Here is a 10,510-nt window from a genome sequence, read left to right on the forward strand (position 1 = left end):
AAAACTAGCTAGCAGTTTTATTAATACACCTCTGAAATATGATTTAAATTTGGGTATGGAACCAAGCCTGATTGAGACACCTTGAAGAATCTGTTCCCATAGTCCTAAAGACCAAAAGACCCAGGTTCAGAAGTAGGCCCTCCTGCTGTGAAATGTCTACTGAAAGAAATAGCCAGACCACTTCTGCTCTTTGTCAGCTGATGCTTAAGTGGCTGTGTTCCTGTCTCCTTCCTTCCGTTAGAATTGAATTGTATGCTTATGCTGCTCTTGTAATGTGTTCTTCTCCCCAATAAAATTATTTTGTGATTACTATATATATACATATATATATATATATATATATATATATGGAAAGCTGAAGGACTGGAGCAAGAGTACAGTGGATAAAGCAATTGCTTTGAACATGGTCAACCAGGTTTCAACCTCAGCTCTAGTTTGAGCCCAGAGCCTGGCATAATTTCTGAGTGCCACCAGACGTGGCTCAGAAACCAAAAGCAAACAACAACAAAAAATTCTACTTCCCAAGACACACTCATAACAAATGTAACTTATAATATATTATGGTTATAGAGAAATATAAAAGGAAGCTATAAATTTTATGAATAATTCTATTTTCTTGGTAAAATGCTGCTAGTGATAATTATATATTGTCACTGTCATCCCATTGCTCATCAATTTGCTCGAGCGGGCACCAGTAACGTCTCTCATTATGAGATTGGTTTTTGGCATATCCAATATGCCACAGGTTGCTTGCCAGGCTCTGCCATGCAGGCGCGATACTCTTGCTAGCTTGCTGGGCTCTCCAAGAGAGGCGGAGGAATTGAACACGGGTCGGCTGCGTGAAAGGCGAATGCCCTACCACTGTGCTATCACTCCAGCCCAGTTATACAATAAATAAAATTATATGATTCATAGCATATAACAACTGAAAGACAATAGATAATTCAGTAGAAAAAACAGTTCAGAATTCTGAAATATTCATAATTTAATGTTTAAGAAATATTAAATCCTTCCTTAAGACCTTAGTAAAGTCCACACCTTACCTCCCATTTTGCCATACATTTTTTAAACTTTTGTCTAAACAGCTTTACTTGTGGTCTGATCTTTGGCTCCAAGACCTGTTTTCCAGAGTCTGTAAATAAATGAATCAACTTTGGAGCTTAGTGTAATTTTTCTTGGGAAAGAAGAGATCAATGCCACGGATGGTTCATGAATTAGAACTTCTTTCTAATGTGGTACAATCTGATAGACTGATGTTTCTCTCAGTGCACTTAATGACATAATCTGGGGGTTTGTGTTTAAATAGGAAATAATGAAGCAAGAATTAAACTCATTACGAAATCAAGAATATCGTAAAAATCAAAGTAATTTTGAAGCTCTAAAGAATTTAGAAAATGAAATCTATGTAAACGACATCAAAACAGATGATTTGCTCAGAGAAAATGAAAAATTAAGACAAGTAAGTTCAAGAGCACTTCACTTGTAGCATGATTTTAGTTGATTGTCCAGGCCTCTCCTCTATGAGATAAAGAGAAAGAAGGGCCTGGAAACTATTTTAAATAAAGATAAAAGCATATACAGAAAAATATCCACATCAAAAATTAAGTCACTGGACAATAAGCACCTGGACCAAGATGAAATCATGAACAGACATTTTTTGATCTTCCTGTCCTTTCCCAATCTGTGAGTCACAATATAATCACTTGTAACACCACAGACCAGCTTTGCCAGCTTTTGAACTTTACATCAATAGAATGATACTCTGTTATGCTATGTTATGTTTGAAAAGTTTAACTTTATTTGGTGGTTGCAATAATGATTTGTTCATCCTTTGCTCTGCATGGTATTCCATTGTAGGACTCTACTACAACTTATATACCCTTATTCATTGGAGTTAGCATGTTTCAAATATGAGCTCTTACAAACAGCACTGTAGTACTGTCGTCTAGTTGTTCTTCGATGTGCTCGAGCGGGCACCAGTCACGTCTCCATTGTGATACTTGTTGTTACTGTTTTTGGCATATCGAATATGCTACGGTAGCTTGCCAGGCTCTGCCATGTGGGTGGGATACTCTCGGTAGCTTGCCAAGCTCTCCGATAGGGACAGAGAGAAGGAGGAATCAAACCTTGGTTGGCCACATGCAAGGCAAACTCCCTACTCTACCCTACCCTACCTCTTACAAATAGTGTTGCTAATACATTTTAATGCATTTTTGGTCAATATATGTACACATTTTATGGTTTTGTTTTGGTTTCTGGACCACACCTGGCAGTGCTCAGGGCTTACTCCTGGCCTTGCACTTAGGGATCACTCTTGACAAGGCTCAGGGGACCATGTATGGTGCTGGGTGTCAAACCCAGGTTGTCTACATGTGGGGGAAGTGCCCTTCCTGCTGTTGTATGGTTTAGGCCCCATGTATACATCTCTATTGTACGTACATCATCAGAGGATGAACAGAGCTTTAGAGATTCACATTTTCCACTCTAATGTGTGCTGCCATCCCCCAAAGGAGTCACAGTAATGTCTCTCTTAGTAATAGTATAGAGAGAATCTGTGCTCCACATTCTCACTAAACTTGTTTTGATATTCTTTTTCTTAATCATTGTGTCATAGTATATTGTGATGATTTTCAATTTACACTTATTTATTTATAAATGATAATTATCATTGACGTGATTAGTTGAGCATCTATTGGTGAATAGATCAGTGTCCATATTTTTAAGTGTTTGGACAAAGACATTTGTCCTTGCATTGGGATAAGGATCTTTGGTCAGGTTTTATATACTGTTCCCCACATTCAAAGAGAGGTCATAACTTGATTAAAGGTGGCATTCACTTTGGTTTCCTATAAAACCTAACAATAAACAATAAGCCTTATATAAATTTATGGAGGAACAAGGCTGCACAAGTAGACAGTCTCCCATTGCCTTATAAACTGTCATTAACTATCAAATGAATGCTGGTTGCTACTTTGAAGGCTTTTTTTTTGCGGGGGAGAGGGGAGCTTGGGTTACATCCAGTGGTGCTCAGGGCTTGCTCCTGGCTCTGCATTCAGTGATCATTCCTGATGGGATTTGTGGAACCATATGGAGTTTGGGGTATTGAGCCCAGAATGGCCATATACAAGGCAAATGTTCTACCTGCTATAATATTGCTCCATCCCCATAGTTGGAAGGTTTTTATCCATAGGTGGTAGTATTTGACTATTTCTTTTGACACTGGGCCATTGCCAAGTAAAAATTTCAGGGTTCCTTGAGACTTTAGAGTTTAGATTTCCTGATCATTGCATGATGAGAGTGGAAAGTCATCATTTTAAAACCAAACCACTACTACTAATTTTTTTTCTTTTTGGGTCACACCTGGCAATGCACAGGGGTTACTCCTGGCTTTGCACTCAGGAATTACTCCTGGCGGTGCTCAGGGGACCATATGGGATGCTGGGATTTGAACCCGGGTTGGCCGGGTGCAAGGCAAACGCCTTACCCGCTTTGCTATCGCTCCAGCCCCTATTAATAATTTTTTAACTTCAAAAAATATCTTGAGGGAGCAATTCTGTGGAGACTCCTCACTGAGTATATCCTCCCACTAAGAGCCCGTGCTGAAGTCCTACAGTCAGACAGCATTGCTGTGCTGTAACATTAGTGTATGTTACAGAAGGAACATTGCATGTGTGCTTTAATTTTTTTTGCAGAAAATTATACTTAGAATACTATATTTATTTGGTGCTGAACGTCTTACTAGTTAAGGAAGCAGGACCTTTTATCTCTCTCACCATAATGCAAACATGACAAGACTTCACCATGGCAACCTTTGCATTTAGAACAGTAAGGCAGCATGGAGGAGAAATCAAGAAACATTTACAGAATGATGACCACATGGATAGTAATTGCTCATTCAGTTTTCTTGTACTAGTTGAATGACTTAGAACAATCCTATGTCTTTAATCTCCAGTTTATTGATTACATGAAGCGCTTAATAGAGCGATACCGAAACAAAAAAGAACAACTCACAGAAAGCCTGGGAGAACAGTATTGGCACCTGGAAGGCCTTAATGGTAAGTAATGTGCCCTGGGTGGTCTTTACAGATGCAAAATTAAATTTGTATTTTCTTTTAATCAATTTTTCTGACTTGCATACAATAAAATATATGCTTCTTCAGATCAAAGAGTTTTGACAAGTGTACATACTACTGTAGTCATAACTATCACATGCAAGATAAATAATTTTTTTGAACATTTCTCTTGTGTTCCTCTGTAACTTATTTCTCACTCTACCTCCAGCTCCGGGAAACTATTAATCTTTCTGTCATTAGGAATGTCATTAGAAATCAGAAATGGAAGAATTGACTCCTTGAACTTTGTTCTGCCTTCTTTCACTCAGCAAACTTTTAAAAGATCTATTTATGTCCTGAATGTCTCATTAGGTAGATTCTTTTTTGTAGCCATTGAAGAGTACTTCATTATATGGATATCCATAGTTTGCTTGCGTAGTCACCAGCTGAAGATATATTTTTTTTTTTTTGCTATTTTTCGGTCACACCCAGCGATGCTCAGGGGTTACTCCTGGCTTTGCAGTCAGGAATTACTCCTGGCGTGCTTGGGGGACCATATGGGATGCCGGGGATTGAACCCGGGTCAGCCGCGTGCAAGGCAAACGCCCTACCTGCTGTGCTATCGCTCCGGCCCCTGGACTGCTTCTAGTTTGGGGATACTATTATGCAAAATTTCTTTTCTTTTCTCTGGTAAAGACTGATGAGTAGAATTACTTGGTTATAGAGTTAGTGTGTGTAGGCTTATAAGAAGCTGCCAATGTGCCAAAGTAGTTGTACAAATTGATCATCCCACCAACTATGTGAATAATACTCCACCTAATCACCAACACTTAAAATTATAGACATTTTAATAGACACAAAGGGGTATTTTATTTATGACTTAAAATTTCCTATCCCTGAAATGCTTTTCAAGAATATTTTCATTTGCTTTCTGTCCATGTGTATATCATCTCTCTGAGATGTGTTTTTACCAGTTAGTTCTCTAATAGGGTGAAACAAATATTATTAATCATTTACTTTTCTCCAAAACAGCAATTTGATCAGAGCTTGGGGGGACAACTTATATCTGTTCTATTTGCTGTCAAGTGGGGCAGCTTGATTCCAGCAGCCAGCATCTGGAATTATCTGAAAAAGTCATTCATTTATGATGTCCTGGTTTTCAGCCAGCTTCAGGGAAGACTGTTATCCAGAACTCCTCTAAGTGGTCTTTTCAGATAACTGTTTTGTTTGCTGTGCATTTGTGAGCATACCAAGAGAACAAAATGGAAGTTTGTGACATTCTTAGGATTGACCAGGGAGGTCATAGGACTATTTCTTCAATATTGTTCTGTTGAAGCAGTCACCCGAGGAACAGGGAAAAGCCACCATCACTAATGGGAAGTGTGTGGGCTTCATGTTGAGGGAAGAGTATGTGGGATGGAAAAATTGTGGTTCCACCTTAAAAAAAAAATCTACCCATATCTATTCAAATCTTTTGTTTACTGTTTACTGTTTTGTGTTGTGTGCATATTGCTGAGCTAAAAATCTTTATATATTCTGAAGATTAGATCTTCTTGAATCTGAGGCTTGACTTTTGATTTTCTTATTGGTGTCTTAAAAAGAGAAACTACTTTTCTATTTGAATAAAGTTCACTGTATCTGTTTTGCCTTTTATTTGGCTTTTTAAATCTCAAAACATTGAAGATATCCTCCTATTAAATTTCTATTTTACTGCTTTTTTGTTTTGGTTTGGTTATTGACCCCCCCACACACATGGTAGTGCTCAGGGCTGGCTCCTGACTCTGTGCTCAGGGATTGCTTTGGGGATCACGTGTTGTACTAGGGGTCAAACTCTGGTGACTGCACTGCAAGATGAGCACCTTCTGAGGCCCTCTGAGCCCTCTTAGGGCTGACCCTGAGTAAACATTAAACACTGCCATCTGTGGCCCCAAACCAAATCAACCCCAAAATTACAATAGTGACAATGAAGTCTTCCAATCCAAGAACATGGCACTTATCTGTATTTATTAGATCTTCTTTAATTTTTTCTACATGACATTTTGCAGTAGTTAATGTACATTGGACTTCTTAAGACTCCCGTTGGCCTTCTATTTGGCTTTCTAGTTTTTCCTTTTTTCTCTAGATCTCTGAATCATTTCAAGTTAACCTTTTTCTCATTGTACCATATGCGATTTGAGTGTCATTGTTTTCATGCCTTTTCAATTGTTCTTAAACCATTTTTTACTTTATCCATTGTATTGCCCTCAGGACTTTTTAAAATATAAATATTATGAATGCATTTGTTTATTCCTTGATCAAACTTTATGTTAAAACCACACTGTCCTGATTACTGTAGTTTCATCTTTGGTCTGGAACTAGTTTTTCACAATGTGGGCTTCCCCCTGAGGACCCCTGAGCTATTTTAGGTTCTTTGAAATCTATGTAGGTTTTAGAATCAGCTTATTAATACACATATACACATGTCAGTTATGAATTGGGTGTGTGCATAATCTGTAAATCAATTTGGGGGAAATTTATATCTTAACAAAATCAAGGGGCTGGAGAGAGTACAGTGGAAGGCTCTTGCCTTGCATGTTGCTGACCCAGATTCAATCTCCAGCACATATGGTCCTCTGAGCCCCTCTAGGGCTGATCCCTGGGTAAACACTAAGCACTGCCATATGTGGCCCCAAACCAAACCAACCCCAAAATTTCAACCATAATGACAATGAAGTCTTCCAATCCAAGAACATGGCACATATCTGCATTTATTGGATCTTCTTTAACTTTTTCTTTTTTTTTCTTTTTTGGTCACACCCGACAATGCACAGGGGTTACTCCTGGCTTTGCACTCAGGAATTACCCCTGGCAGTGCTCAGGGGACCATATGGGATGCTGGGAATCGAACCTGGGTCAGCCGCGTGCAAGGCAAATGCCCTACCCGCTGTGCTATTGCTCCAGCCCCGGATCTTCTCTAACTTTTTCTACATGACATTCTGCAGTAGTTAATGTACATTGGCCTTCTTAAGACCATCCTTGGTCTTGATGATTAGCTAAAATTCATGGAATTCAGAAATTGTTTTTTTTTTTTTTTTTTTTTTTTTTTTAATCTTTTTTTTTTTTTTTTTATTGAATCACCATGTGGAGGGTTACATAATTCTCAGGATTATGTCGGTTATACAATTCTCAAACACCCTTCCCTTCACCAGTGCCCATCTTCCATCACCAACCCCCCCAGTATACCCGCCGCCCCCTCCCACCTCCCCAGTCCCCACCCTTGTAAATGATGCTTCGCTTCATTTACGCCTTATCACGATTACATTCCATGTTTCAACACATAACTCACTACCGTTGTTGGGGTTTCCCCCAAAAAAGAAAAGCAGTCCTATTGCCAAGGAGGCATTTGATAGTTCTCCACTGCTAAGAATATAGAGATATTAAGTCCCGCTGTTTGTTACCTAACTTTTCTTTTTCCCCCTTGCCCCGCGCCACCGAGTTCACGCCTGTTTTTTAATCGCCACGCTGCCTGACAAGGGGAAAAAAAAACCAAAAAGGGTGGTTATTTCCCGTCATCAGCAGGCGTGGGGCTCTGGCTTAGTTGATAGACCAGCAGAGTGTCTGCAGGCAGTTTCTGGAACCAGAGGTCCTGCGCTGGTATCGGCTCCGGCTCGAGATTCCACCAGCGTCCCACTGTTCCATGTACATAATTTCCCCCTTATATCCCATTCCCACGCCACCAGGTCTATTCGCCTAATGGACATCACACTATGTTTGACACCACGCCGCGCTTCTTCCTGAGAAAGAAGGGTATTTCTTCTCCGCCGGCGTGGGGATATAGCTTAGTTCAGTCTAGAGAGATGGCTACCACTTTGATTGCCTTCAATATTTCAGCAACAGACTATTCTTGATAGGATCTCCCACAAAAGTCCGACCTGTTAAAGAGGAACCATTACATATTGCTAATGCTAAGATGACATTAGGTCGCGCGGCCGCGCCAGCGGCCGCGCGGTTTTGGGTTTGTGTATGAAGTCCAGGGAAAGTACAACCAGAAATAACATCACTACAAACTTTTACCCTTATATGGTGCTCATAAGATGGAGAAATCTAGAGAGAGACTCGGAGTTGAGAGAGAGAGAGGTTAGAGGAATTGGGGGATGCCCGGCTCCCACTGTTTCAGCGCCGTGAGGTCTCTGGTCCCGTGCCGGAATTAGTTCAGTGGGCAGTTTAGAGTCCAAGGGCGCTTCCTTGGGCTCTTCCATCGTGCTGGCTCCGCAGCAGGTTCCAAAAGGAGGCACACGTGGGGGAGGTGGGTTTAAGTATCTATTGCGGTGGGCGGGGGTCACTGCCCCCGCCCCCTGGGGCCTCCCGCAGGCGCGCGCATCCTCTTTCAGCCCGCTCAGCATTTCCATTTTGCGCTCAGGAAAACCGCGGGTCCTGCGCTCTGTTCAGAAGGAGTTGAGAGAGAGAGAGAGGTTAGAGGAATTGGGGGATGCCCGGCTCCCACTGTTTCAGCGCCGTGAGGTCTCTGGTCCCGTGCCGGGATTAGTTCAGTGGGCAGTTTAGAGTCCAAGGGCGCTTCCTTGGGCTCTTCCATCGTGCTGGCTCCGCAGCAGGTTCCAAAAGGAGGCACACGTGGGGGAGGTGGGTTTAAGTATCTATTGCGGTGGGCGGGGGTCACTGCCCCCGCCCCCTGGGGCCTCCCGCAGGCGCGCGCATCCTCTTTCAGCCCGCTCAGCATTTCCATTTTGCGCTCAGGAAAACCGCGGGTCCTGCGCTCTGTTCAGAAGGAGTTGAGAGAGAGAGAGAGAGGTTAGAGGAATTGGGGGATGCCCGGCTCCCACTGTTTCAGCGCCGTGAGGTCTCTGGTCCCGTGCCGGGATTAGTTCAGTGGGCAGTTTAGAGTCCAAGGGCGCTTCCTTGGGCTCTTCCATCGTGCTGGCTCCGCAGTAGGTTCCAAAAGGAGGCACACGTGGGGGAGGTGGGTTTAAGTATCTATTGCGGTGGGCGGGGGTCACTGCCCCCGCCCCCTGGGGCCTCCCGCAGGCGCGCGCATCCTCTTTCAGCCCGCTCAGCATTTCCATTTTGCGCTCAGGAAAACCGCGGGTCCTGCGCTCTGTTCAGAAGGAGTTGAGAGAGAGAGAGAGGTTAGAGGAGTTGGGGGATGCCCGGCTCCCACTGTTTCAGCGCCGTGAGGTCTCTGGTCCCGTGCCGGGATTAGTTCAGTGGGCAGTTTAGAGTCCAAGGGCGCTTCCTTGGGCTCTTCCATCGTGCTGGCTCCGCAGCAGGTTCCAAAAGGGAATTCAGAAATTGTTATGCAGAACTTATTATGCAACCAAGGGTAGAAGTCTATGGGACAACAGTGGAAGAAACCAGGTTGCAGACTTGGAGAAATCCCTCTCAGTGGAATTGCATGGATGCACTTAATCTCCCCAGCAGTAATAAGTGACAACACAGGAAAGTACCACCAACCAGGGGATCTCACCCAGGTGTCCAGGATGTAGGCATTTGAGACTGACCTTATCTGTACAAATGCTACTGAGATGCTTAGATGGTGTTTTTCTCCTCTTTCTCTTGTATATTGTCACAATGGAAAATCGCACTGATTACATTTTGAATGGTAAACCAGTTTCTCATTCCTGATAAAAACTCTATCTGTCAAAAACTATTAAGGTTTTATATATTGCTGGATTCAAATTTCTGATTTTTGCACATATTTTTGTGCCTGTGCATAACTCTCTTACTCTGCTTACACAGTGACGTGGAAAGCACTCTGCACCCCAGCAGAAAGCCAGTAATCATAAGTTAAGCTCATTTGTCTCCCTTCTTTCAGCTCTCCCAGTCCTGTGCTATCCATTCCACAATATCTGCAAACTGGGTATAAAAAAATGCATCTGTTTAATATGTTTTTTTTTTACAGTTGAAGTGCAAGTCTGATGTAGTTATTGTTATTTTGAAAGTAGAAATTTTTAGATAAAAATTATTTTTGTAGCATGTGTTGTATTAAAATATTGAAATAATTTTATAGTAACCTTTGCATTTAAAAATCTTTATTTCAGCATGTTATTCGGATTTATGGGGTGAATATCAGCACACTCTTCAGGTGTGTTTTCTTTGTATTACATTTTTAAGTATTGTATTTCTAAAAAAATGTATGTACTTAGTAGATGTGTGTGTGCACTTGTATGTACACATATGAAATGGGAGATCCCGACTGCAAAGATCCCAGGGCAAATGGGCTCATTATTTCTAAAATGTGATATTTGGGCCACACAAAACTGTGTAATCTTAATCTTTTGAGAATAGTATCTTCCCATTCCACTACATCAGTATTAATTAGGAATTACTTTATTTTTAAGCTCAAATTAAAAACAAATTATGACACCTATCAATTCTAACTTTCATATATTTTTTGTGTTTAGCATCCTGTAACATCTCTACCTCTTCCTTTCACCCCCAAGCTCCTTGTAGAGGCAACTTGG

The sequence above is a fragment of the Sorex araneus genome, chromosome 3 (assembly GCF_027595985.1).
Source record: "Sorex araneus isolate mSorAra2 chromosome 3, mSorAra2.pri, whole genome shotgun sequence".
Classification (NCBI taxonomy): Eukaryota; Metazoa; Chordata; class Mammalia; order Eulipotyphla; family Soricidae; genus Sorex; species Sorex araneus.